The following is a 6,689-nucleotide window of genomic DNA, read 5'->3' as shown; positions in this document are numbered from 1 at the left end:
AGGCTCTCAATAACATTTTTAAATGGAATAAATAGACAACCGTATTTGTCCAGTGGCAGATGGTGAGTAGATGGCAGAGCTGGGATGGGAACTTGGCCCTTTCTTGCTTCAAACCCTTGTTTTTTCATTACAAGATCTCTGTACCAATCAACCAGGACTCAAAGTTCTTCTCTGCTATTGAAGCAAAGATTATTTTAGCTAAATGTACTGAAGAATTGCAGTAAAGATTTAGTTAATTGGTGTTCCCTCTAAATTATTTTACCTGAACTCCACAGATGCTTCAGTTAAACATACATTTTTTATTTGAATTATTTAAATAATTGCTTCAACTCTCACTTTTCTTTGCTATCAATTTTTATCCTTTCTATGTATGAAGAATCATTTCCTTTTAAAAATAATGTTGTCCATACCCTTATGAACTAGTTAATTTTCTTTCCAACATTTTCTTTTGGGCCATGTAGATACGACCTAACAGTTATTGCAATAATGCTGCTTTTTTCAAAGAGCAGAGACCTTTTTTCTTATAAAAAGTTGAATGTGAAAAAAAAAAAAAACCCCACCACATACAGTGTGAAAATGCCTGTTTTTCTTGGTCATATTTCATTTCCTTAGCAAGACTATTTTCTTCTGCTTTCCATTGTCAGCAGACAAAAAAGATCCAATTAAATCAAGGAAACCTGGCAGGGCTGATTTTGGAAAATTAAGGGAATTCAGTTTCTGATTTGAACAAAGAGCAATTTATTATGTTGGAAAAACACTGCCCTGATGAGATTCAAACTCAACATGTCTCATGTTAGCCCAGGACACCGCTTCAGATCTGCGTTTGTGTTTATCTTTGAGAAGGGGCAGTGATTTCACCCCCAAACTTTGAACTCCAAAGAGAATGTGGAGTTCTTTAAGGGTCAACTAGCAATGAGCACCCAGCACCCCTGTGCGGAGGCCCAGGGCCTTCTCCAGTCCTGAGCTCATTGATTCTAAGTACAGATTTCTGTAAACAACTCCAGCAATTACGTTGGAACAAATGAAGTGCCAGGGTTGGTTAGAGGAGATTTTATGAATCAGATGAGATCTAAGGTGACTTTTGAAATAAAAAATATTTTGATGAATCTAATAATAATAATACCTTATATTTGTATAAAACCTTATTATATAATTTAATATTTACAACTATCACTGTGAAGTATAATTATCTTCATTCTTTATAGAAAAGGAAAGTACAACTTAAAAAGATTGTGACATTGAGGGTGACACAGGTAGTAAAGTCAGACGGGACTAGGACCCCCTAACCTCGGGCTGGTACCACTAACAAGGATGAGGAAAATCAGCGTCTATTTTTATGACTTTCACCCTCACATATTTCTGGATTGTGCTAAAATTTGGAGCTGTTTGTGGTAATTTCATTCTAGAGACTTCCACTTTGAATCTTTTTTGTGGAGCAAGGCAGATGATAAATAATAATAATGATGATGATAATAATAATGATAATAGTAAAATTCAAGGTCTTTAGAAATAATTACTGCCACTTACTGAGAGTTTTGCATGCATGGTTTCATTCAATCCTTGCACAATCTTACGAGGAAGCCACTATTCGTATTTCCATTTTACAGATGTGGAACCTGAGGCTTAGGAAGGTTAAGCAACTAGTCCAGAATCACGTTACTGGTAAGTGGTGGAAATGATTCAAACCTAGAGTGTCCCAACCCAAAGTGTGTCCACCTAACCTCTATGTTACAGCACTTCTATTCAGAATGAGAATAAAGGGTGGGTCTGCCGGGTCACTGGGCACTGAATTATGACTGGATTAAGTCAGTAACATGATGTTGGGCGTTTCAGGCTTCCACTTGTAGCTCCTTATGTAACGGACAAAAATCAGGTTGAGTGTGCTCCTGCCAAAAGGACGGAGTGCAGCAGAACGACCCGCTGCAGTAAACAACCCGTCTCTGTGGTGTAGGTTTACCACACATAAGTACAGTTTCCAGTGAGTTAAAAGTCGTCAGTCAGCTGAAATTCTGAAATAATCCCTCAGAGAATGCTGCTTATCGGGAATGGGTGACTTATTTTTATTACCTAAGTTGAAAACCCTTTATAACTTACAAGCAGTCTGGTTCGGAACATTGCAAAAGAGAACTAGAATTTTAGAAAAGTGTACTATTTTGCTGACTTTTTTTTTTTTAAGCATATTGATTCCACTTTGTTAGATGGAAATAAAGAAATCTGTTCTTTAATTTTCTTAAATAAGAGAAAATCATTTCAATCTCCTCTCTATTTAAACAAAAGTTAAGAAAATATTTAAAGAATATCAGTTTGAAGGGATATCAAATTATAGGCCCCCTTAGCGGGTGAGGGTGGCCCGAAGACCTGGTCTAGCCATGTTTAAACAGCTCATATCAAAAGGGGGATAATTTTGGTGGAAGTTCAAAGTCACAGAGGTAGAGGGACAATCTCTTGACTGCTGAGATTATGCTAATAGTTTGGTCAGTAAGGTGGAGGCTTTTGAAGGACGTCTTGAGGTGTCTGGCTTAGTTTAGAACTGATGCAGGATGGAAATTTCTGGAAAAATAGACAAGAAAGTGTTAACACCGGTTACCCTTAGGAAGTGAGGATGGAGGGTGTGGGAGAATGGTCAGAGGATATTTCCTGTCCACTTTATACCTTTTGTCTAATTAAAATTTTTTTCCATGTGGATATATTTTATAAAAAAAAGAAACAAAACGAGACATAACAACATAAAGAATTGAATTGATGCAGGGAACATCTAGGAATGGGCGTAGGTTTTCAAGCAGGAAAATGATGTAATCAGATATATTATATAATTTTGGCAGCTGGTTTTAGATCATAAGGAAGAGTCAATATGGAGAGGGCAGAATTAGGAAGCTAATTGTCAGAATAATCTTGGAATAAGACGTTGAGTAATGACTTCCAAGCCAAGTATAATTTGAGACAATATTCTAAAGCCCACGTGGAGGATCCACATTTTCTTCACATCAGACTGTTTAAAAATACGATGATTCAGAGCAATCATAATTTTGATATGCCTGCATTAGGGGGAGTCACATTTTTATTCACAGGTTAAATCTCTGTCAATAAAACAATCCAAAAGTAAACATATCCTCAGAGTAAAAGTAGGAGATAGATGTATGAAAGAAAACAATTATAAAGAATATATATTTTTCCTGAATTACAAGTGAATTAAAAAAATGAGTAAGAGCAACGCATGACACATTTTGCATTAGCTTTTTTTTTTTTCTGTGAATCAACCAGGCTCAATGCTAGCAGCTCTGATTTTGAAATTTCTGTCATTTTAAGCATTCGTTTACTAAACTAACAGCATTTCACTAAGTAAGACTAATTCCTCAGAGCGTCCCCTTAGCCCATTAGCTTCCAGACAGTCATCAATTCCTGTGACATGTCTTGGGATGAGATCATTATTATTCTCATTATTATTTTTACCAATTAAGTTCATTTTCAGAAAAAATATCTTTGTAGTTTTAACACTGGATATTTGCTTTCTGAAACAAGTTTTTTCAGTATCTTTGCGAGAGTGATTTCTTGCTTTATCCACGTGTTTCCATAGACCCTTTGGCTACCACCAAAGCGAAGTTAAATTCCCTGTGTTTAATTCTCATAGTCTAACTAAAATTAGAAACAGCTTTGCAGAAGTATCCCGATAGGATATTTTGGTTTCTCTGTAACTTTTCTTTATTGCGACTTCTGCAATAATCTCTGAAGGTCACGCGACTGACTTCAGAAGAGAAGGGCAGGATTTCACAAAGGCTCTGAATTTGGCATTCTTGTTTACAAGGACTGTTGCCCCTGATGAATAAGGTGGTGCTTTAGTCACAGTGCTACAGGAGGGAGGGCCCAGTGTGACTCTAATGGAAAGAGCAGATGTCCCTGGAGCACAGTGACAAACGTCAAAGTGAGGGCTTTGGCTGGCAGGGAGCGGTGTGGCCATTACCACTTTCCAGTGCTTTTAGGATGGGAGACAGAAAGAACACTCATAAAACAACTGTGAAAATTATAAACAACCAAGAGAGGTAAGTGAAATATGGTGCTTAAAAATTCCAAGCTGCCCAATAAAATAGGAACTGAGATTACAGATCCCATGGACCATAATGGGGAACACAAATGGTTTGGGGAGTCAGCAAAAAACAGTTCTGACATGTTTGGATGCCAAAGATTTTTAAAGTTGATCTCTTTCGGCCTGGTAAAATTTTATGCATTTTTGTCGTTCCAGCCCAGAGATCTACGGATTAGTGGATGTTTCTGCCAGCCTGGAACTCATGTGGTGAAAAGAATGTACACATGTGACAGTGAAAAAGTGAATGCATAAAGACAAAGGGCTTATTTTCAAGAAAAGGATAAAAATTAATTATCATAGTAATCCGGATCCAGTGCTTCAAAATAATGTTAAGAGTTTAAATTAAAAATTTCTCTTTAAGCATCCTAAATATGGCCATTTTCAGCTTGGAGTTGCTTCTTTCATGCTGTCTAGTTTTCAGAATGCCTAAGCAGGTAGCATTTAACTGCCCAGGACAATAGGACCTGAGCCCTATTCTAAATTGGTCTATATGAGGAGCTAGCCCTTTGTTAAAAAATAATAATAAAGGATTAGGAGTTATTTGGATGTTTGGATCTACACTTTTTATTGATAAGAAGGAAAACACATTCATCAGAATAGCTCAGAAGCATGCAAGGAGAGAAGGGAGAAGACAGAAGTTCCTCCTGTTTCCAGCATTTGTTAAATATTTGCCTTGGAGCCAACACAGTACTCGCTGGCTGACAGAACAGTAAGTCCTATTAATGATGGGCTCTTCATTACCGTAGATATGCTTTTGCAATTTTCCTAGATTTCTGCTCCAGGGTCACATGGTAAGTCAATAGTAGTTATAAACCTCTCAGCGTGGTGATCGATACCTTTGGCTGACGTAATCTAGACCTCTGGTGTAATTTACAACAGAGGACAGTTTGGGCAAGCCTTTGTTTTATTACCTTCAATTCACCAACTGAAATATTTCACTGGTTTATGACTGAAGTTATTTCCAATTTTTGATAGATAGGGAATTGAGATAGTCCTGAAGAAAAACGTCAAGTATGAAGAGGAAAAACATTTCATGGGATGAAAAGCAATGCATTTCTTCCTTTGGGGCATAATGTCTGCATACCTATCTCCTGAAATTGTCTAAAGCGCCACAAGAGTGAATCGTGTCTGTGCAGTTACCTGGGTATGTCTGGTCCTAGTCATCCAGATGGATTACAACATTAATGAAGTTTTCCTTATCTTCAAACACACACCATATAACTAAAACAATATTGTATTTAGTCTACTTTTTCCTGAATCTGAATGATCATTAACCATGCATGTGAGTCAAACAAGCAACAGTAATAATCTCTAGACATGAATACTGAGGATTGTAACTCCTGTCATTGTGCCTTCATGCAACTTTCCTATAATTTAGGTGGATTCTTCCTTTCCATGTCTGTTGTGGATCCTAGGTCTGAAGGCTAAACCAGAAAAAAGGAAACTAGTTATCAGAGATGTGATTAAAGGAACAGTAGGAAGTTTGGAGAAAGAAGAAGGGATGGCGGTATTCTTCAGGTGTCCTGCACTAAGAGGAAAGGTGCCACCATCTTGTCACCCTTGTCATCCCCCACCCGCATTGCCATATCAATACTCAAGGATGAGGTGGAAATACTACTGCATAAAGCAGCTATGAGGTGAAGGATGGGTAAAGGATTTGGATTAAAACGTCTGTAAGGTCGCTTTCAGGCTTAATTTCCCTTTCAATCAACCACAAGCTAACTTTAGATGGGCTCTTATTGTCTGAGACTGAAGATAATAATAATATCACAATTATTGAGCAACTATGGTGTGCAGGTGCCTTTACATACTAGTTTTTTGTCCTCAAAAAACCTTATGAAGTAAGTAGAATTAACCTAGTTGACAGAGGGAGGAATTTAGGTAGAGAGAGGTGCAGTATTTTTCCCAAAGTCAGTCAGAACTTGATCTATTTGCCCAAGAAGCTTCACTTTGGTATGTTTAAACTGTGATGCCCTCCCTGATTTCAAAGTATATTACAAAACTGCAGGAATCAAAATAGTATGATATTGACATAAAAACAGACACATAGATCAATGGAACAGAACAGAGAGTCCAGAAATAAACCCACACATATATGGTCGATTAATTTATGTCAAAGGAACCAAGAACATACAATGGAGAAAGCTCAGTCTTTTCAATAAATGGTGTTGGGAAAACGGGACAGTCACATGCAAAAGAATGAAACTGGACCACTATCTTATACTATACGCAAAAATGAACTCGAAATGGATCAAAGACTTAAATGTAACACCTAAAACCGTAAAACTCCTAGAAGAAAACATAGGCGGTAAGCATCTTGACATAGGGCTTGGTGATGATTTTTTGAATCTGACACCAAAAACAAAGGCAACAAAAGCAAAAATAGCTGGCACTACATCAAACCAAAAAGCTTCTGCATAGCAAAGGACCCATCAACAAAATGAAAAGGCAACATACTGAATGGGAGAAAATATTTACAAATAACATATCTGATAAGGAGTTATAGCCATAATATCTAAAGAACTTATATAACACAATAGCAAAAAATCAAATAATCCAATTAAAAAATGGGCAGAAGATCTGAATAGACATTTTCCCAAAGAAGACA

The sequence above is a fragment of the Equus quagga genome, chromosome 8 (assembly GCF_021613505.1).
Source record: "Equus quagga isolate Etosha38 chromosome 8, UCLA_HA_Equagga_1.0, whole genome shotgun sequence".
NCBI classification, from domain to species: Eukaryota; Metazoa; Chordata; class Mammalia; order Perissodactyla; family Equidae; genus Equus; species Equus quagga.
This window is presented reverse-complemented; position numbering follows the sequence as displayed.